Source organism: Triturus cristatus, chromosome 9, assembly GCF_964204655.1.
Source record: "Triturus cristatus chromosome 9, aTriCri1.1, whole genome shotgun sequence".
NCBI classification, from domain to species: Eukaryota; Metazoa; Chordata; class Amphibia; order Caudata; family Salamandridae; genus Triturus; species Triturus cristatus.
The window spans coordinates 310008679-310032736 of NC_140592.1; positions in this window are offsets into that span (position 1 = coordinate 310008679).

Below are 24058 nucleotides of genomic sequence, written 5' to 3' on the forward strand. Positions count from 1 at the left end.
GGCAGGATGGGTATTGGCAGCACTCGGACAACAGAGACTAGAGGGAAGGGGACAGGGACAACAATCTAACCACAGAGGGCAAGCAGGAAGGGAAATGGCAGCACATCAAACCATGCAGGGCAGGAGAGAGTGTGTAGGGGAATGGTTTTAGACAACAGAGTACACATAGCAGGTGGGTAGGAGCTACAAGCTAAGCACTAAGAGCAAGCGGGAGAAGTAATGGCAGCACAAAATACCAGACTGGGCAGGAGGGAGTATGCAGGAACAGCTCGTCAACAGAGAACATGGAGGGGGAGCAAGAAAGTGACCATGGGGGAAAGGCCTACAGGGGAAGCACAAGGAACCGTGGAGGGCTGAAGGTAGGGGCAGAGGACCACACACAGTGAACAATGAGCAGGGAGGAGAGGGGAAGGTGCAGAATTCGAAGCTGACAATGTAGGGTTGGCTTGCAGGTACAGTAAGTTGCCCATAGAGGGCTGACGGGATGGGACACCACTGCACTACCCTAAACCCTAAAACACTATCCCCAGCATGACCCCCTACACTACCCAAACAGCACTGCACTGAACTGCCCTAAACCCGAAAACACTACTCCCAGCACGACCCCCTACACTACTCAAAGACCACTGCACTACCCTAAACCCTAAAACACTACCCCCAGCAAGACCCCCTACATTACACAAACACCACTGCACTACCCTAAACACTACCCCCAGCACGACCTCCTTCACTCCCCAAACACCACTGTACTACCATACACCCTAAAACACTACCCCAGCATGAACCCCTACACTACACCAACACCACTGCACTACCCTGAACCCTAAAACACTACCCCCAGCATGACCCCCTACACAAAACAAACACCACTGCACTACCCTTAACCCCTAAAACACTACCCCAGCACGACCCCCTACACTACACAAACACCACTGCACTACCCTAAACCCCAAAACACTACCCCCAGCACGACCCCCTACACTTCCCAAACACCACTGCACTACCACAAACCCTAAAAGACGACCCCCTACACTACACAAACACCACTGCACTACCCTAAACCCTAAAACACTACCCCAGCACGACCCCCTACACTACTCAAACACCATTGCACTACCCTAAGCCCTAAAACACCACCCTCTACACTACAAAAACACCACTGCACTACCCTAAACCCTAAAACACTACCCTCAGTAGAACCCCCTACACTACCCAAACACCACGGCACTACCCTAAAACCCTAAGGCCGCTGCAGCTCCAGCTGCTGGGGGCTCGGCCTTTCCTGGCGTTCGAGGACGAGCGGAAGAGAAGTAACAGGACTCTGTCTTTTCTTTCTTGCTCAGAGAAGAAAAAAATACAGTATCCACTTCTGCTCTGCTGCTTCAGCTGCCCCCCCACACTCTTTCATTCTTCCCTCTCTTTCTGTCTAGCAGTTCTTCTCTTACTGAAAATGTGACTTCAAGATGGGGTTCTCACTCTCTTTCCTCTCCTTTCTTTTATTTGCTCCCCTGTGAAATGGATCCAAAAAAGAAAATCATTTTTGCTGCAAATGTCGTATTTTAATTCCAAAGTGCAGCATCTGGAATAAAAGGTTAAAAATATGAAAAATAACTAAATAAAGAAAGACAGAGTGGTAGCAAACTGGCCAGATTGATTTTATTCACACCCAAGCACATTAGCGCCACTTTTACAGAGTTTGCCAGTGAAGTGCTATTTTTGTTTTCTTGTCTTTGTTTTCCCTGGGCTTGCAACTAGTGCACCAATCCTGGAGGTACTGCAAAGTGTGGATTGGTAAACAAAATGTGTACTGCGGCTCTGCGTCCAGGGATGTGGTCTTTTTACCATACTGCTTACGTTTTGTAAGGATATAAGCATTGGACATTGAAATGGGTCCATTCAGGGCCCTGTAGTCTTGTCTTTAACTTTTGAGGCAAAATAACTCACTGATTTCTGAATAGTGAGTGTAAAAGCGTTAAGGTAACAATGTTGTTCCTGCTTGCATTTCACATGGTTTGCTAAATTTTGCATTCCCTACGAGTGTTTGCTTTTTCCAGGATGTTACTTTTTTTGTAGGCCGCATATTACTCTTGTCTATTGCGTCATTTAAATTGAGCCTCATCCAGGTGTTTATAGCCGGCAGCTATTGGGTTGTAGTTGAAGGCTGTGCGAGTTTTCCTCAGTGGGGCAGTATGGTGTTCAGTGGGGGAGAGGATGTGGCACTATGGCTAGAGCTGCTGAATTTGGAACTGGGGAACCAGGTTCAGCCTTAATAACCAGTCCACCAGACAACTCTCCTGAGAGAGCACAATCCCAGGCTAGAACTTAGAAGGCTTCACAAGACCCTAGAAGCGCTGGTGTCTTAGCACCAGCAAGTGGACCCTAGCACTGGCAAGTCTGGGTTAACCTTCAAGGTTTGTCCACCACAATCCATACTGAAGTTCACCTCCAGTCTTGCGGGCAGGCCTATGAAGCAGCACAGCCAAGAACAACAGTGACTGTCACTGAGAAGGGTCAGCTCTAGGGCAGTGCAACCGGTGTGACCGGGCGCTGACTTTGGGTGGAGGCATTATGTTTGCAAGTATATTAAGGTTTTAAAAGTGCTTGCTGCCTCCTTCCTGGCCTCCAGCAATTTTCGGCAACAATAAAAATGTCATGATGACTCTGGTGTTTAATGTTCTTCCTAGAGAGAGATCAGAGTTTTGTCTAGTGGAAGTTTTGACTCATGGATAGGTAGAACAGAGGGTTAATGTGCCTGCTGCACAGAACATGTACCATGCAGATCACAAAGTGCACATAATGTAAATAGGTCAGTGGGCTACTGCTTTTGTGAAGTATGCCTACTATCTGTCCTCGCTTCTTTCATAGACCAAATTTAAATGTTTTCTTGTGCAGTTGTTTCTGAAGCTTTGGAAGGCGATCTTCTTTATAAGCCAACTATGCTAACAAATTGACTCTTGGTGCTGCTAGAGAATAAAGATGTATATATCCTTTTGAATCACTTATATCACGTGTATGATGTAAATGTCCCCTAGGCCTTCTTGGAAAACTGTGGCTGGGCTCCTACTGGCACGGCAACACCTGGCCATACTCCACATATTCATGGATTTTTAATTGTGTCAGAAAGCATGTTTTGTGGAACTTCTTTTTGTGATATCTTGTTAAGGGGCAATGATGTGGCACAACAGCCAGAGCTGATGACTCTAGAGCTGGGAAACCAGGTTCAATTCTTGATGTCTGCTCAACTTCCTGAGATTCTGGGCAAATCACAAAATCTCCCTGTGCTTACAAAAAATGAATGTGTGCTTGTGTAATGTAAAAGATGCTCCTGCAAAGCGCCCCAGAACCTTTGGGTCATGTTTGCGCTATATAAAACTGCAAAAAATATATTACAACATTTTGTGAGCACTCCCGTTTCCAGGCACTGCTCAAGACTGGAAGTGGAGCACAACCTAAGGATGGCAGAAGCAAGAATCCATCCACACATTGTCTCTGTGGAAAAAAATATGCACTCCCACACCTGAGTTTTGGGAGTGTTTTTGCTAATCTATCCTAAATTTTGTGTTTTATGTGAAGAATAAAGCACCAATGAAATTCTTTGTGCTAATGGTTTTCTTTTTATTTGAACTTTAGAATAAGCACATGCACTACAAAGACTTCAGTTTACTAAATACTCTTACTTTATTTAATATTATTTGCCCTATACAAACTGGGCTCTGCAGGAGGGAATGGCCATGAATGAGGCAGAGTACCAGCTTCCAGAACTTTATCAGGCGGTGGTGGGGGGGCTCGACGTGTAAAAAGGTTTAGATGGGAGGGCTCGGCCAACAAAAGTATGAAGACCTTTGGCCTACACTATACAATCACCACTGCACTACCCCAAACCCTAAAACACTACCCTCAGCACAACTCCCTACACTACCCAAACACCACTGCACTAGCCTAAACCCTAAAACACGACCCCCTACACTACAGAAACACCACTGCACTACACTAAACCCTAAATCTACCCCCAGCACGACGACATACACTACACAAACACCACTTCACTACCCTAAACTCTCTAACACTACCCCCAGCACGACCCCCTACACTACCCAAATACCACTGCACTATCCTAAACCCTAAATCTACCCCCAGTACGACCCCCTACACTACACAAACACCACTGCACTACCCAAAATCCTAAAACACTACCCCAGCACGCCCCCCTACACTACAAAAACACCACTGCACTACCCTAAACCCTAAAACACTACCCCCAGCATTACCCCCTACACTTCACAAACACCACTGCACTACCCTAAACCCTAAAACACTACCCTCAGCGTGACCCCCTACACTACCCAAACACCACTGCACTACCCTAAACCCTAAAACACTACCCCCAGCGCGACCCCCTACAATACACAAACACCACTGCACTACCATAAACCCTAAATCTACCCCCAGTGTGATCCCCTACACTACCCCCACACACTCTGCACTACATTAAACACTAAAATACTACCCCCAGCACAACCCCCTACACTACCCAAACACCACTGCATTGCCCTAAACCCTAAAACACTACCCCCAGCATGACCCCATACACTACACAAACACTGCACTGCAATAAACCCTACAACACTACCTGCAGCACGACCCCCTACACTACCCAAACACCACTGCACTACCATAAACCCTAAATCTACCCCCAGGATGACCCCCTACACTACACAAACACCACTGCACTACCCTAAACCCTAAAACACTACCCCCAGCTTGACCCCCTACACTACACAAACACCACTGCACTACCCCAAACACTAAAACACTACCCCCAGCCGGACCCTCTACACTACCAAAACACCACTGCACTACCCTACACCCTAAAACACTACCCCAGCAAAAACCCCTATACTACACAAACACCACTGCACTACCCTAAACCCTAAAACACTACCCCCAGCACGAACCCCTACACTACACACACCACTGCACTACCCTAAACCCTAAAACACTACCCCCAGCACGACCCCCTACACAACCCACACACCACTGCACTACCCTAAACCCTAAAACACGACCCCCTACACTACACAAGCATCACTGCACTACCCTAAACCCTAAAACACTACCCCCAGCACGAACCCCTACACTACCCAAACACCACTGCACTAGCCTAAACCCTAAAACACGACCCCCTACACTACAGAAACACCACTGCACTACACTAAACCCTAAATCTACCCCCAGCACGACGATATACACTACACAAACACCACTTCACTACCCTAAACTCTCTAACACTACCCCCAGCACGACCCCCTACACTACCCAAATACCCCTGCACTATCCTAAACCCTAAATCTACCCCCAGTACGACCCCCTACACTACACAAACACCACTGCACTACCCAAAATCCTAAAACACTACCCCAGCACGCCCCCCTACACTACAAAAACACCACTGCACTACCCTAAACCCTAAAACACTACCCCCAGCATTACCCCCTACACTTCACAAACACCACTGCACTACCCTAAACCCTAAAACACTACCCTCAGCGTGACCCCCTACACTACCCCAACACCACTGCACTACCCTAAACCCTAAAACACTACCCCCAGCGCGACCCCCTACAATACACAAACACCACTGCACTACCATAAACCCTAAATCTACCCCCAGTGTGACCCCCTACACTACCCCCACACACTCTGCACTATATTAAACACTAAAATACTACCCCCAGCACAACCCCCTACACTACCCAAACACCACTGCATTGCCCTAAACCCTAAAACACTACCCCCAGCATGACCCCATACACTACACAAACACTGCACTGCAATAAACCCTACAACACTACCTGCAGCACGACCCCCTACACTACCCAAACACCACTGCACTACCCTAAACCCTAAATCTACCCCCAGGATGACCCCCTACACTACACAAACACCACTGCACTACCCTAAACCCTAAAACACTACCCCCAGCTTGACCCCCTACACTACACAAACACCACTGCACTACCCCAAACCCTAAAACACTACCCCCAGCCGGACCCCCTACACTACCAAAACACCACTGCACTACCCTACACCCTAAAACACTACCCCAGCACAAACCCCTATACTACACAAACACCACTGCACTACCCTAAACCCTAAAACACTACCCCCAGCACGAACCCCTACACTACACACACCACTGCACTACCCTAAACCCTAAAACACTACCCCCAGCACGAACCCCTACACAACCCAAACACCACTGCACTACCCTAAACCCTAAAACACGACCCCCTACACTACACAAGCATCACTGCACTACCCTAAACCCTAAAACACTACCCCCAGCACGAAACCCCTACACTACACAAACACCACTGCACTATCCTAAACCCTTAAACACTACCCCCAGCACAACCCCTACACTACCCAAACATCACTGCACTACCCTAAACCCTAGAACACTACCCGCAGCACTACCCCCTACACTACTCAAATACCACTGCACTACCCTAAACCCTAAAACACTACCCCCACCATGACCCCCTACACTACACCAACACCACTGCACTACCCTAAAACATTACCCCTAGCACGACCCCTACACTATCCAAACACCACTGCACTACCCTAAACCCACTCCCAGCACAACCCCCTACACCTCACAAACACCACGGCACTACCCTAAACCCTAAAACACTACCCCCAGCACGACCCCCTACACTACACAAACACCACTCCATTACCCTAAACCCTAAAACACTACCCCTAGCATGACCCCCTACACTACCCAAACACCACTACACTACCCTAAACCCTAAAACACTGACCCCAGCATGACCCCCTACACCACACAAACACCACTGCACTACCCTAAACCCTAAAACACTACCCCCAGCACGACCCCTATACTACACAAACACCACTGCACTACCCTAAACCCTACAAAACTACCCCAGCACGACCCCCTACACTACCCAAACACCACTGCACTACCCTAAACCCTAAAACAATTCCCCCAGCACGACCCCTACACTGCCCAAACACCACTGCACTACCCTAAACCCTAAAACACTACCCCCAGAACTACCCCCTATACTACCCAAACACCACTGCACTACCCTCAACCCTAAAATACCCCCCCAGCACTACACCCTACACTACGCAATCATCACTGCACTACCCTAAACCCTAAAACACTATCCCCAGCAGTACCCCCTACACTACTCAAACACCACCTCACTACCCTAAACCCTAAAACACTACCCCCAGCAGTACCTCCTACACTACCCAAACACAACTGCACTACCCTAAACCCTAAAACACTACCCCCAGCATGACCACCTACACTACGCAAACACCACTGCACTACCCTACTGCACTACCCTAAACCCTAAAACACTACCCCCTGCATGACCCCCTAAACTCCCAAACACCACTGCACTACCCTAAACCCTAAAACTCTACCCCCAGCACAACCCCCTGTAGAAATCAAAAACCTTTTAAGGGGTTCACTGATGCACCTGGTCCTTAAACCAACAAAGAAGAGATTGGCACGGAAGCTGGAATAATAAAACACAAGTTTATTAACCTCAAATGAGGGAGACTGACCTCACATGAGGGAGACTGCGTCAATACGGTACCCTCAGGCCACTGTAATAAGACAGTCTAAGGAATACAGAGAACATGGGTCTTATATATACATTTGTTGCATAGTCAGCATGAGACCAAGGGGAGGTACTGGCACATACAAGACTAGTTATTGACTAATATGGGTATACAAAAATTGCTTGCTCAACAAAGTGGGAGGGGAGACATTTCTCCTTAAATCAGTAAAAATAGCCTGACAGTTATACACTAAGAGCAGGTGCATTCTGGCAGCTATAGGTCTTTCTGAGCATGTGCAAGGCTCTGGCTCAGTGCTGAAGGAGTTAACTTTATCACATGACACAAGCAGAATACAAGGGCAGTCAACAGTGAAGAGGGAGAAAGCACATGACGAGCACATGTCTAACTAAAATGGTTGCCACAAACAAAATGGCTTCAGCTGATGCTAACAGCCATGGCAGCTAGTTTTCCACAGATGGCCGTTTTAGCATTAGCTGAAGACATCCGCTATGATCTAGAAGGAATATAGGAAATATTTTGCACCTTAATTCTCATAAATTAATATCTTGCTCCATTGCTAAGTGGGTATTTACATTCTAAACTTTGTTAAGCGGGCATATATATATATATATAAGACAGGAGCACAAAGGGAACAGAGCATTGGGTCATAATGAACACACAGATAGCAGGAGAAAATAATGGCTATTATTACAAACAGAACTATCAATATTTTCCAACCCCAAGCAGAAAGCAAATCCCCAAACCATCCAGTTCTATTCTATATTTCAGGGCTCCTATGTATTTTTAATAGACCTTTTGAATGTTCTTTTCATGAGGGCTAGAGTATTAATTAATATACTTCAAGAGGAGGGACCAAAGGGGTATATTACGAACAAAAAATCCTTGAGGTATTGAAGCCGCTGTACAACCAGCCAGAGGGGAGTCTTCTCCCTGTGTCCGTCTGAGCCTCACAGGCATGCTCCTATTGTTCATCCAACGGTGGAGCTGCACAACTTGCAACTCAAGAAAACAATCATGGCCCAGTTTTAAGGGAAAAGTTTCTTCTTTCAGGATAGGGCAATCACCCTCCGGGGTAAATTCCCTCAACGATACTGTCCAGTGTCTCAGGCAGTGTACCAGTTTTCTTCACTTTAATCTAACAGGCACCAAAGGCACAACACCTGTACCCTGAACTCAAGTCCTTCCATAATTCCTGTGTTGCTCCGCTGACGCACTGCTCTTTTGTTGGGGCCACAGATTGTACCCAGTATGCCCAGGTTTCTCTTGATCAACAAACAGAGGTGTACACTTGCATTCACTTGGAAACCAGGACTCAAAGGCTTGATACTAGGATATCTGAAGCAACCCTTGTTTCAAAGGGGGTCACCTCAAGCAATAGCCTCCTTGCCGTCCTTGTCAGTCTGTGACTCTCTCTGCTGGGCACCAAAAACTGCATTCACAACTTCTTCATTCTGATTTGTGACCCCGTCTTTCAGCCAAGACAGTGGCAGGGGTACACACTTCACGTCCCAGTGCTTCCGGCCTTCTACCTTCACTGCGGTCCTAGTTGCCAGCAATGCCTGTGCTGGTTCCCTTCACCTTGGTTTCAAACTGGACTGGCGCTGACTCCTCAGGCTGGATCTGATGTCCGGGCCCCTCTGGCAATCTTTGTAGGGCAGTAGATATCTATTGGTGGACAGAACAAAAAATCTTTAGACAAGGCATACAATTAATCTATCAACAGAGAATAGTCACCGAATACTCTCTTAGTCTTGGGGCACCCCATACATTAGAAAGGCACCCAAGAACCACTTCATCTATCTGAGAGTAAAAAAACACCATGGACCTATTAGCAAGTATAAAAGGAACTTTTTGGTGAACTGGCAAGAGTAAAACATTACACTATTTGAAGCATCCAAGGAAGTCTATGTTTATTTACTAAATTCTGAGGGGAAAAAAGAAAAACAATACAGATATATTCTAAATCCTTACATCTGTGTATTCCTATATTATTCATCTGAAGAACCCCAAGAAAGGGAAGTTTTAGAACAAGCATTCTTTTGTGCTTCTTGTCTTAACAAGCTTGTGTTTCATGAGTCATAACCTTTCACTACTTGTACAGGAGTGCAGACACTTCTAAAATGATTTTTCTTACATAAAAGCACCTACATTTTATGCTTAGGACCATGCTCTCATGTTATAGATGCAGTGGGAAAATCTAAAACTGCTAATTTAACAGGGATTCTTATTACATAAGTAACTAAAAAAAAAACTCAACATAGTGGTAACATACATTTCTCCAACAGAACATGTAACAAACAAACTCCTATAAAACAATATTTTCTTTCAAAAATGTTTGCTGAGGATCACATGGGCGTCTTTCCTGACATTATGAACCTCGTGCATTCTACTTTTCATGATCTGGACTATGCAACATCATTTCCAAGGAAAAAAAAAATCATTCACCAACTCTAGTAAGGGCTGTCAGCTTATTTACACAGACTAACTAATAAGAGACTAGCAATTCTCTTACACAACTGTATATAGCATGAGAATACCTATAGTTCCCCTTAAAGGTCAAATAAGGGAACAGCAACCTAGACTACTCATCCATTCATAATTTCATCAGACAGGATGGGCAGTAACATGACGTATTTATTTATTCATTTTATTATTGCTAACAATAATTTTAAAACAGTTTTATTGAATAGCCAATTAAATGTCTCATGGCCGTTCTTAGACAGCTTAGACAGGCTCAAAAGAGAGTGAGAAAAAGAGAGAGAAAACAGAAATTTGCTTACTCTTAATTTGCCCAGGAGCTATCCTCCTTTCCCCCATTTCGACAGTAGGAAACCTATACAGGTGACCCGCTGTCGAAAGACTTATAGGAGGTAAATAGCTATGGGAATCCATATCAAGGAGGCCATATCCAATATTTTGAAATGCACCACTTTATAAATTTTGGTGTACAAACTGTTGGAAACAGCCCTTTTTTCAGTGTTATTCCCAAACTCTTTTGCGTCTTCTACCCTTTATTTCAATTAATTATCTATGATTGACTTATTTGTCTTACCAGTATGTTCCTAGTAAAGTGCACAGAGTATATCAGGGCTGGTGATTCAAATGCTACTAGTGGGCCTGCAGCACTGATTTTGCCACCCACATAAGTAGTCCTAAAATGGTGTCTCAGGCCTGCCACCACAGTGCCCCTACGCAGTCTGTGAACTGTCATGTTGTCCTGCTCAGTGTACACACGTGCCAGGCCTTACCCTTCCCTTTTCTCACACATTGGACACTCCCATGGTAGGCCCCAAGTACCCCTCTGGGCAGGGTGCAATGTATGTAAAAGGTAGGACATGTACTAGTGTGGGTAACATGTCCTGATAGTTAAATACGGTCAATTTCGTTTTTCACTATTGAAAGGCTGTCTTGGCCACAGAATAACTTGGGACTGATGTGTAACATGTTTACCTGCATATCTCCCCATAACGGCAAGATGGACATATAGAGTCTGATATCCCTGAACTCAAAATGTAATAACCCATCTGTCAGGAAGGATTGTTCCAAAATTCTGTGTTTGAAAATAGCACTTTAGAAAGTGGCTATTTTCTTATTCAGCCTAACACAAGCACATTGAGTTAACTTAGAAAGCATTAATAACCAATTACCAATTCCCTTAGCAATTGTACTATTTTAACATGAGGGTGCATGAATGCAAACTAAATCCCATTGCCTCCTTATCTTAGCCCTTGCACAGTAATCTTTAAGCTAAAACCATTATTTTTATATACATGGCAGAGCTGTGCTCTACACAGGGCCCACATACGTTACTGCCTTTCCTTCTCTTCCTATGAATGTGCAAAACCTGCTTGGTCTTTTGTCAAAAATAATAAGCAAAGCTTATCTTTCTCTCTCTGCGCTGTCATCTCTTCTTTCAGAATCTTTTCAGAGGTCGAAGTGCCAAAGCAAACCTTGCCCTTAGCCCTGCTAGGCTGCTAAATGCAGAACTCGACCCCTTGACCCTTAAACCAGCTGTAACATCTCTGTGCAAGGGCTTTTCCCACCTGGCTATCACAACTCAAAGTAACGCTCGCTCGAGAAGCATGGCTGAAAAACATTCCTGCTCTGAGCCTGTGTGCTGACATTTTAGAACGTAGGATATAACTTATATTCCATATTATTATTTATTTCTTGTGCACTGTGCGTTCTAGCACCTAAAGAACTAAAGTTTTCATAATGCCATAATGTGCTCAGAATTCTTGTACAAGAAAGATTGTATAAAGGCATGCAATGTAATTCACATGTCTGTGTACTCTTTGGATATCTTTGTAAATGTATTTTGGACTGCAGCCAACAGGCCAAACTAGGAATCATTAAGTTTGAAAAACTAATAGTCACCTTTTAAATTCTGATGCACAGTATTTAACCATCTAAACATTGAAATGTAAACACACAACGTGCACAGAGTAATTTTCTGCAGTACTAAATATTATTGAATTTTCACAATAGTGGTATTAGACATTAGAACAATCCTGTTAGTGTATAAACGATTTTAATGCAATGGCTTTTACCAATTTTTATCATGTAGTCATCTTTCCTGAATAATGATCACTAACCCCTTTTGATCGTTCCACATACGAAAAGCAAGCCTTATTCCTTTCCTTTCGCCTTTAAATGCATTTATTTATAACACTAAGCACAGAAGCTTTACTGAAACATGAAATAGCCTGCGCCACTTTCAAAGGGCACTAAATATTTTACCATCAGATCCACAGATGTACTTATGTAAAACGCAACAAGAAAGAAAGTCCTACACTTTTAATCCTTTCTATTTTATCCAAAATAATAAAACTGTAATTCTAACTTTTCAAAATCAGTAGCCTTGAATGCACGTGCCTTCAGACAATGTTGCACTAACTTAAGATCCAGTTTACCCAGCATTTTCCTCTGTTGCTTGTGGCCAGGAATAGCCATGTGTTATTTACTCAGCTGTGCTTTTTACGACCAGCAGGCGTCAACTTCTTAAGCTTTTTCAGGAGAAAACCCCTTTTACTGTATTGTAATGTCCTGAAAAAGTTTGCAAACCATTTCTAACCTCTGCTGTTCAGACAGCTTCCTTTCGTACAGACAGCTTTGAACAGCTGCAAAAAGAAAGGCTTTCTTTCTGGTGCTGAAATGTGAGCACGGTTTAATCTATTTAAAACTCAGGCATTTCAAGCCAGTCAAAATCGTTTTGTAATGTGGTACAAAAGAGGCGCTTTTATTTTACAGCAACTAATTACTCAAATAATGTTAATGCCTTTTAGTATCTAATACAATGTATCTAAGGAAAATGCTGTAACATTTTGTATTGAGTCTTAGGTGTGTAAAGCACACAATTTCGTTTTTTCTTCCTTTCTATGATGCCTATTTTATTCCTATTGAGTGTGAATTCTAATTTATCTTTACCATTGTTGCAATTGTCACACATCTATAGTTTCTTACTTTTTCACTTTAATGGTAGCGTGCAGCTATTTAGCATATGTTACATAATTAATTTCTTGAATTTTAAAATGTAATTCTTTCAATGACATTTGCATAACAGAATGACAACAACAAACCAAATTGAGTTGATTCCAGACATTTTCAAGAAGGGGGTCATACACTCAGAACACACCACACTGCTTGTTACAGCAAGCCATTTTCACACAAAAAACATAGTTTACTTACTGAAACAAGTACTTCACAAGTATGTCAGTCCATAACCACATACAACAAAAAAAAACAATTAACCCACAAATCAACACTTAGGACAAAGCAAGAGACATCCCACAGACTGTACTGAAACCAAACCATTTGTAAATACCAATTGTAAGTCATATTTACAAACGAAAGGACTCTAAAAGAAAAGGTACAAAGATTACACCAAGACAAATAGACAGCCAAAAGACTGCCATGTTCAAAAAGACAGGCTCGCGCCTCAGACCTTTTCCAATAATACACCAAATTACCAGTTGGGCTGACAGAACACTCAAAAGCGCTCCATGTCACCACTTATGAATTTTACTAAGTGTGCAGATCCAGATCCGTTTTATATATATATATATATATTTTGTTCCATGTTGTACTAGTCAGCATGGAAGAAATACAATTTTTTTAATATACCTAAACCTATTTAGTTATCCCCTAGGGGAATCAGCTGAGTACTTCCTACATCCATATTGGTACCTCTAAGACAGCAACACTTTCTGCGAAGTGTGCTAAAAACAGGTATGCCAAGAATATTGTAGCATATACAATATTATTCACCAAAGGGCACTTAACTCAATGTGTGCTGTTCAAGTTTTCAAAATTTAGAGAAAAATCTCCTCATTACCTGCCTTCATTTGCTGCAGCAAACAAACAAACAAGCCAAAAGCTTGGCCAAGTCATTCCAAAAAGTGTTGCTACAGCAACCTTACCAAACCAAAGTCTCCAGCTTCCTCTGCCAAGTTCTGAGTGACCTAACGGTCTTTTTAAAATGCTCACGCCAAAGAAGTTCTCAGTTGGGAGCGGCAAACACTTAGAGGGTCAGATCAGGAAAACCAGAAACACATTGGGCTGCAAGGACAAAGAATCTCCGTACACAGGGTACCTCCTCAGTAGATTCCTGTCTTTTGTAAAGACCACTCCCTTGAATAGCCACTTCTCCGATGAGGTCCACGTCGGGCACCAATTTGTAGAAATCAAAAACCTTTTAAGGGCTTCACTGATGGACCTGGTCCTTAAACCAACAAAGAAGAGATTGGCACGGAAGCTGGAATAGTAAAACACAAGTTTATTAACCTCACCTGAGGGAGACTGACCTCACATGAGGGAGTCTGCGTCAATACGGTACCCTCAGGCCACAGTAATGAGACAGTCTAAGGAATACAGAGAACATGGGTCTTATATATACATTTGTTGCATAGTCAGCATGAGACCAAGGGGAGGTACTAGCACATACAAGAATAGTTATTGACTAATATAGGTATACAAAAATTGCTTGCTCAACAAAGTGGGAGGGGAGACATTTCTCCTTACATCAGTAAAAACAGCCTGACAGTTATACACTAAGAGCAGGTGCATTCTGGCAGCTACAGGTCTTTCTGAGCATGTGCAAGGCTCTGGCTCAGTGCTGAAGGAGTTAACTTTATCACATGACACAAGCAGAATACAAGGGCAGTCAACAGTGAAGAGGGCGAAAGCACATGGCGAGCACATGTCTAACTAAAATGGTTGCCACAAACAAAATGGCTTCAGCTGATGCTAAGAGCCATGGCAGCTAATTTTCCACAGATGGCCGTTTTAGCATTAGCTGAAGACATCCGCTATGATCTAGAAGGAATATAGGAAATATTTTGCACATTAATTCTCATAAATTAATATCTTGATCCATTGCTAAGTGAGTATTTGCATTCTAAACTTTGTTAAGCGGGCATATATAAGGTATAGACAGGAGCACAAAGGGAACAGAGCATTGGGTCATAATGAACACACAGATAGCAGGAGAAAATAATGGCTATTATTACAAACAGAACTATCAATATTTTCCAACCCCAAGCAGAAAGCAAATCCCCAAACCATCCAGCCCAATTCTATATTTCAGGGCTCCTATGTATTTTTAATAGACCTTTCGAATGTTCTTTTCATGAGGGCTAGAGTATTAATTAATATACTTTAAGAGGAGGGACCAAAGGGGTACATTACGAACAAAAAATCCTTGAGGAATTGAAGCCGCTGTACAACCAGCCAGAGGGGAGTCTTCTCCCTGTATCCATCTGAGCCTCACAGGCATGCTCCTATTGTTCATCAAAAGGTGGCGCTGCACAACTTGCAACTCAAGAAAACAATCATGGCCCAGTTTTAAGGGAAACGTTTCTTCTTTCAGGATAGGGCAATCACCCTCCGGGGCAAATTCCCTCAACGATCCTGTCCAGTGTCTCAGGCAGTGTACCAGTTTTCTTCACTTTAATCTAAGAGGCACCAAAGGCACAGCACCTGTACCCTGAACTCAAGTCCATCCCTAACTCCTGTGTTACTCCGCTGACACACTGCTCTTTTGTTGGGGCCACAGATTGTACCCAGTATGCCCAGGTATCTCTTGATCAACAAACAGAGGTGTACACTTGCATTCACTTGGAGACCAGGACTCAAAGACTTGATACTGGGATATCTGAAGCAACCCTTGTTTCAAAGGGGGTCACCTCAAGCAATAGCCTCCTTGCCGTCCTTGTCGGTCCGTGACTCTCTCCGCTGGGTCTCAAAAACTGCATTCACAATTTCTCCATTCTGATTTGTGACCCTGTCTTTCGCCCAAGACAGTGGCAGGGGTATACACTTCACGTCCCAGTGCTTCCGGCCTTCTCCCTTCACTGCGGTCCTAGTTGCCAGCAATGCCTGGGCTGGTTCCCTTCACATTGGTTTCAAGCTGAACTGGCGCTGACTCCTCAGGCTGGATCTGATGTCCGGGCCCCTCTGGCAATGGTTGTAGGGCAGCAGATATCTATTGGTGGACAGAACAAAAAATCTTTAGACAAGGCATACAATTAATCTATCAACAGAGAGGATAGTCTCAGAATACTCTCTTATTCTTGGGGCACCCCATACATTAGCAAGGCACTCAAGAACCACTTCCTCTATCTGAGAATAAAAAAACACCCTAGACCTATTAGCAAGTATAAAAGGAACTTTTTGGTGACTGGCAAGAGTAAAATGTTACACTATTTGAAGCAGCCAAAGAAGTCTATGTTTATTTACTAAATTCTGAGGGAAAAAAAGAAAAACAATACAGATATATTCAAAATCCTTACATTTGTGTATTCCCATATTATTCATTAGAGAACCCAAGAAAGGGAAGTTTAAGAACAAACATTCTTTTGTGCTTTTTGTCTTAACAAGCTTGTGATTCATAAGTCATAACCTTTCACTACTTGCACAGAACTGCAGACACTTCTAAAATGATTTTTCTTACATAAAAGCACCTACATTTTATGCTTAGGACCATGCTCTCATGTTATAGGCGTAGCGGGAAAATCTAAAACTGCTAATTTAACAGGGGTTCTTATTACATAATTAACTAAAAAAAATACTCAACATAGTGGGTACATCTCCAAGAGAACATGTTGTAACAAACAAACTCCTATAAAACAATATTTTCCTTCAAAAATGTTTGCTGAGGATCACATGGGCGTCTTTCCTGACATTATGAACCTCGTGCATTCTACTTTTCCTGATCTGGACTATGCAACATCATTTTCAAAGAAAAAAAAAACATTCACCAGCTCTAATAAGGGCTGTCAGCTTATTTACACAGACTAACTAATAAGAGACTAGCAATGCCATTACACAACTGTATATAGCATGAGAATAATATATAGTTCCCCTTAAAGGTCAAATAAGGGAACAGCAACCTAGACTACTCATCCATTCATAATTTCATCAGACAGGATGGGCAGTAACAGGACGTATTTATTTATTCATTTTATTAATGCTAACAATAATTTTAAAACTGTTTTATTGAATAGCCAATTTAATGTCTCATGGCCGTTCCTAGACAGCTTAGACAGGCTAAAAAGAGAGTGAGAAAAAGAGAGAGAAAACAGAAATTTGCTTTCCCTTAATATGCCCAGGAGCTAACCTCCTTTCCCCCATTTCGCCAGTAGGAAACCTATACAGGTGACCCTCTGTCGAAAGACTTTTAGGAGGTAAATAGCTATGGGAATCCATATCAAGGAGGCCATATCCAATATGTTGAAATGTACCACTTTATACATTTTGGTGTACAAACTGTTGGAAATGGCCCTTTTTTCAGTGTTATCCCTAAACTCTTTTGCGTCTTCTACCCTTTATTTTAATTAATTATCTATGATTGACTTATTTGTCTTACCAGTATGTTCCTAGTAAAGTGCACAGAGTATATCAGGGCTGGTGATTCAAATGCTACTAGTGGGCCTGCAGCACTGATTGTGCCACCCACATAAGTAGTCCTAAAATGGTGTCTCAGGCCTGCCACCACAGTGCCCCTACGCAGTCTGTGAACTGTCATGTTGTCCTGCCCACTGTACACACAAGGTAATTCTGTTTATGTTCCTCATTGGATTGGGGGATGCTGGGTAAATAGATTCACAATCTGCACCCCTTTTCTTTTGCTGGGTTGTGAGACCGTGCTACAAATACAGTTGTACAGGCAGACGTGTGTAAGGTAATTGTTTGGTAGAGTTAAACTGTGGTGCATCTTGTACATTGTAGTATAACAACATACCTTATCCATTTTTTCTTCTGTTGTAGGTTTCGCAGACAGTACCCCACACATTTGAACAGGCATACGTGAGTACAAGCAGAGCAGGTAATTGTTTGGTAGAGTTAAACTGTGGCGCATCTTGTACATTGTAGTATAACAACATACCTTAACTGTGTTTTCTTATGTTGCAGGTTTCGCAGACCGTACCCCACACATTTGAACAGGCATACGCGAGTACAAGCAGAGCAGGTAATTGTTTGGTGGAATTCCATTATGGTGCACATGGTATATTGCTGTAACACAAATTCACAATGTGCTGTAACAATCTTTCCTTCTATTGTAGGCTCTACGGACAGTGCTACATTTAAGTTTGAAAGGGCAGGACAGTGAACAGAACAATCCAGGTAATTACACTTGTTTTGGCGGTGATGCCTCAGTACTATGTGACAGATTGCAACCATGAGCATAGGCATCAACTTTATCCATGTTCCTTTATTTTGCAGGCTTTGTGGCATAGCAGGCTAAACCCAGTTATCACAAATATGTTCAAGCGCAAAGCTGTACCTTCTGCAGAGTGCGATGCTTCACCACAAAGGAAGAAATGTTGCCTTGTATTCAAGGAAGAGTGGATGAAAGAAATTGTGGAGGCTGAGGGTTGATGATGCCTGGAAGAGGGTTCCAATGATTAAAGAGATGGAGACATTATTGAGGACTGTCTACACTGTGTTCTCCAGATCTCCTGCGAGGAAGTCCAAGCTGGATGAAATGGCATCGGTCACTGATTGTGAAGTGGTCTCTTTTCGACCACTGAATGAAGTCCGGTGGCTTTCAAGGCATTTTGCAGTTGGTGCACTAATTCGGAATTACGAGGCTGTTCTTAAGTACTTTGAGCATGAGAATGTTGAGGAGAATGATCCAGTTGCTAAATATTGTTACAAAAAGCTATCTGACTCAAACTACCATATTTCACTTGCAGTACTTAATGACATTCTGAGTGAATTTGCATCTTTGTGCAAACTGTTCCAAAAAAGTTCTTTGACCACTGTTGAAGCTGTACAGTATGCAAGAGCAAAGATTGGCCAAATTGAGGAACAGTATTTGTGGGACACTGTCTTTTTGAGCAGCAATGTAAGAGATCTGATGGTGTTGTACAAGGGAAGGCAAGAGTTTGACACTGGGCCTATTTTGTCTTTTGTTTCCTTTCTTTGTGAGCACATGCAAAAAAGGTTCCCTGAAGATGAACTGAAAGAATGGGCAAGTTTTGAAATCCAGGCAATTACAACACAATCACATTTTGATTTTGGGACTGAGAATATACAAAGACTTGTTGAAAAGTATAAAAATGTCTTGGTCCTGGGTGATTGTGAAACACCAGAAGATGTTGTTCGACAATACAGAGACTATTAATATGTGGTGGAAGAACATGTAAAGGGTGGGTTGTTTACCACCTTTCAAGACATGGTAAATTTCACTATACGCAATGCTGCCCAGTATAGTGTGGTGTCTCAGCTTGTTGATGTCTGCGCAACATTTCAAGCATCTAGTGCAGATTGTGAACGAGGATTCAGCCTCATGAATACTATCAAGAGTAAATTGAGGAAAAGACTAGAGCAGAAGCAAATTGGATATGCTGATGAGGACAAAGGCCTACCTCCTGAATGGGAAAGTTGACCTTGATAGAGTTTATTAGGACTGGAAAAATAGCAAGGATCGCCTTGAGAAGCAACCCGGTCACGCCTCTAGTGATGCCACTTGATATGTCTGAACGGCCCTCTCCCACAGTCCATGTTTGCCTGGATGTCAGAGTTTTACAAACTATCTCTGGTGGGATAGCCCAACATTACTCAGTAGCTTTCACATCAAATTGTAAATATGTTATGTAATTTTGTAACTTATTGTGTTTATGTGATATTGTATAGGCTCTCAACATTTCCCCACCCAATGAACAGTGCTCCAGTTAAGAATATTTAGTAAAATCTTATGATGGTACCACCGTTGGAGTCTTGTGCTTTTCTAAACCTGAAGTGTACTTGCCTGTGTAACCAATTCAAGTCATGGCGTGTTTATCCAATTTGCAAACCGACTTTAAGACCCTTAACGTGGAGATGTCTGTGTGAAAATGCACCATCTTTTCACTTTTTTAAGTAAATGTTTGGAGTGACATTTGGTGCTGCACAAGCGCGCGGTCTGGTTCCTGGCACACATAGCCATGGTTGCAGCGCACAGAGACCCTCCACTGCCGCACACAGAGGAAATAAATTAGAGGGAACATTGGTACTAAATATTATTGAATTTTCACAATAGTGGTATTAGACATTAGAACAAACCTGTTAGTGTAAACACGATTTTAATGCAATGGCTTTTAACAATTTTTTTCATGTAGTCATCTTTCCTGAATAATGATCACTAACCCCTTTTGATCGTTCCACATATGAAAAGCAAGCCTTATTCCTTTCCTTTCGCCTTTAAATGCATTCATTTATAACACTAAGCACAGAAGCTTTACTGAAACATGAAATAGCCCGCGCCACTTTTTAAAGGGCACTAATTATTTTACCATCAGATCCACAGATGTACTTATGTAAAAAGCAACAAGAAAGAAAGTCCTACACTTTTAATCCTTTCTATTTTATCCAAAATAATAAAACCGTAATTCTAACTTTTCAAAATCAGTAGCCTTTAATGCACGTGCCTTCATACAATGTTGCACTAACTTAAGATCCAGTTTACCCAGCATTTTCCTCTGTGGCTTGTGGCCAGGAATAGCCATGTGTTATTTACTCAGCTGTGCTTTTTACGACCAGCAGGCGTCAACTTCTTAAGCTTTTTCAAGAGAAAACCCCTTTTACTGTATTGTAATGTCCTGAAAAAGTTTGCAAACCATTTCTAACCTCTGCTGTTCAGACAGCTTCCTTCGGTACAGACAGCTTTGAACAGCTGCAAAAAGAAAGGCTCTCTTTCTGGTGCTGAAATGTGAGCACGGTTTAATCTATTTAAAACTCAGGCATTTCAAGCCAGTCAAAATCTATCATTTATGCAAAAGTTGGTCGCATACTGCTCGTCACACCAGCAAGTTGCCCCATCTATCATTTTGTAATGTGGTACAAAAGAGGCGCTTTAATTTTACAGCAACTAATTACCCAAATAATGTTAATGCCTTTTAGTATCTAATACAATGTATCTAAGGAGAATGCTGTAACATTTTGTATTGAGTCCTAGGTGTGTAAAGCACACAATTTCGTTTTTTCTTCCTTTCTATGATGGCTATTTTATTCCTAATGAGTGTGAATTCTAATTTATCTTTACCATTGTTGCAATTGTCACACATCTATAGTTACTTACTTTTTCACTTTAATGGTAGCGTGCAGCTATTTAGCATATGTTACATAATTCATTTCTTGAATTTTAAAATGTAATTCTTTCAATGACGTATGCATGGGGTTGAGAGCCGTGTATCCAGTCCTGGTTTTACCGCAGACACGCGCGAATCTCAGAGGAGAGGAGAGGTTGCTGCTGCAAGCTGCTGCTGCCGAGGCCGAGGCCGGTAACTAACGACCGCGGCATCTGAGGGCATCTGAGGGCAACCGGCAACCGGCAGCAACCAAGTACAGCCGGCATTTGCGTTCTACACGGACTCCTGTGGCCCTTTCACATTTCTTACAGCCTGCCCGCCGCCAGCCTACCCAGTGCTGTCAACATCGCCGCCGCCCCCCGCCGCCCCCTGCTCCTATTGAGCAGGAGCCTGCTCCAGCTGGGATACGGTTGGTGCGTGTTTGGTGCACAGTGCATAGTGGGTGGACTTGCGGGGGCAAGGTCAAGGGCAACGGAGCACAGAGGCGCTCCTCTAGCCCCCGTGCGGCGCTCTCTGCAGTCCAAGCCGGAGCTGGAGCACCAGGAGTGCCAGGAGTGTCGGCTGGCGACCGGCCGGCCAGAGCCTTGCTGAAAACCACCAGATTCAGGCAGAGCCGTGCCAGAAGCGGCAGGCAGTGTGCAACGAGCACGCAGAGGCGCTGGTGTCCAGCAGGGAGCTGCAACGAGCAGCAGTAGCAGCAGCAAGTGGAGCCTAGCCGCCACTCTCCACGCCTGCGAGCAGTCAGCAATCAGCAATCAGCAGCAGCGAGCGAGGAGCAGGCGAGCTGATTACCCGGAGCCCGTGTCCGGAGCATTACAACCAGTGCCCACGTTATCCGGCAGCCGGTAGCCTGCTCCCTGGTTTCCAGTCTGCGGGGCGTTCGTGGAAAAGCCTGCTGGGGGGGTGCTGCCGTGCAAGGCACACGGGAACAGAGTCTGAGCAAGGGGGAGAGGCAGGCAGCCACCCCGGGAGGGACCGAACACACACAAGGACAAGGACAAACCGGTGAGTGGTGTATTGGTGTGTTGGTGCGAGGGGAGCTAAAGGACTAGAGTGCTCCTACTGAGACAACCACATCACGGTCAGGGGGCACCCCAACCCCTACCCAGCTTCCGCCTGCTACCTTCCACCGGTTGTCGGTCCTCACAACCCAGGCTCAATAATCTAACATGAGATCTGGTAAGGTCCGAGGGAGCCAAACGCATAAGGGAGGTCTAAATAAGCGGAAACAAAGGACAAAATCATCTAAAGGGGAGTTTGAGGCACAGTCAGATATGTCCAAACCTTCAGAGGAGTCCCCCCCTCCAGAAATAATTGACCTAACAGCTTCAAGCGAGTCAGTGGAGCCAGTTCAGGCCCATATTGTTACAACTACACCTAAACAAATAAGACCTATGACGAGCAAAGAAGGGGGAAAAAAAACGAACACAACCTTGGCTCAGCCTAAAATCTATACAAAATTTTGCTTTTTAAAGAATCCAGGTGACATTATATTTTCTAAGATCAACAAAGTATCAGGCCTTCAGTCACCTCTCGAACCGCTCCAACCAACTTTAAATCACCATCCCAGCGACAGTCAGGGCCGACTGGACGACAGCTACAGCAACAGCAACAGCATCGGCAATAGCAGAGAAGACAAAAGCTTAATATCTATAATAATACCCCAAAAAACTTCAACACCTCAGCGCAATAATCTCCAAACGGGGCAAAAGCTTGTGATGGCAGACATCCCGGTAAGACGGGAGATGACCATAGATGCCAACTTAATACAAATACATCGGCCAAAGGAAGCCACGGCTTTGTTACCATTAAAATGGGAAAAGAATATTGCTAACATTAACACTAACACCGAAAAAGTCAGCATGAGCAATGAATTAGGCCAGGAGGGTCACGAGGGTATAAGCAATGATGAAGAGGGCAGGAGGAAAGAGGAACCTGAAACCGCTCCAGCAAGGTCATCGGGGATGGAACCCTCATTAGTAGTCCTTGATATAAAAAACAACACAGCAACACCAGTACCTAAGGCGTTAGAAGTGACGGGAAAAAAAGATGGAAGCCAGAAGATTTGCACTCCAGAAGTGATCGAAATCTCCTCTTATCTAAAGAAAGAGGAGTGGGAGGATCTCATGGCGGCATATCCCATAGACCTAAGCACAAGTAGGCTGACCAGTGAGTTACCAAAATGTGGAACGGTCCTCCAGCAGACAAATACAACAGGAACGGAGGGGCCAGAAACAGCGCAACTCTTCAAAGTGTCACCCGTGCTCCAAGAAGCGGGGCCCAAAGAGTGTGATGGGAACCAGGATGCATTTTCAGCTCAGGCCAGACAAGAAAGCGCATGGCCCAGTCTCCTCAACACAGTACAACTCCTGGTGGATGCAGCACAATATCAATCGGAGAAGATGGATGCCCAACTAACGCTGTTAGATACGCTGGCAGTATTTGTAGTTGCAATAGACGGGAAGCTGGGCACACTAACCTCGCTTCTTTAGAGCAAACTGAACCAACATGTGGATACCAAAAGGAGAAACAACATTGATTGTGAATGTGGCCCAATCATTGACAAACTGGCCACTCTGCCAACAGTAATGTCAGACTTATGCGGACATCTAAAACAATCTACAGAACTTAGCCAGAAGATCAGCAGTGGTGCACCGGGCTGCAACAATCCAAAAGGACCCGGAAAAGAGCCTACTGCACGAATAGGGGTGGCTGAGGATGACGCCACCGCCGGCAAAGATACTGCCGCCATACGGCGCGATGAAACAACAATGATCGACGGGCATGACCATCAAAAAACGGTAGTGAAAATCCTGGACACAGGGGAAAATAGGACTGAGAATATAACACCTCTATCTGCA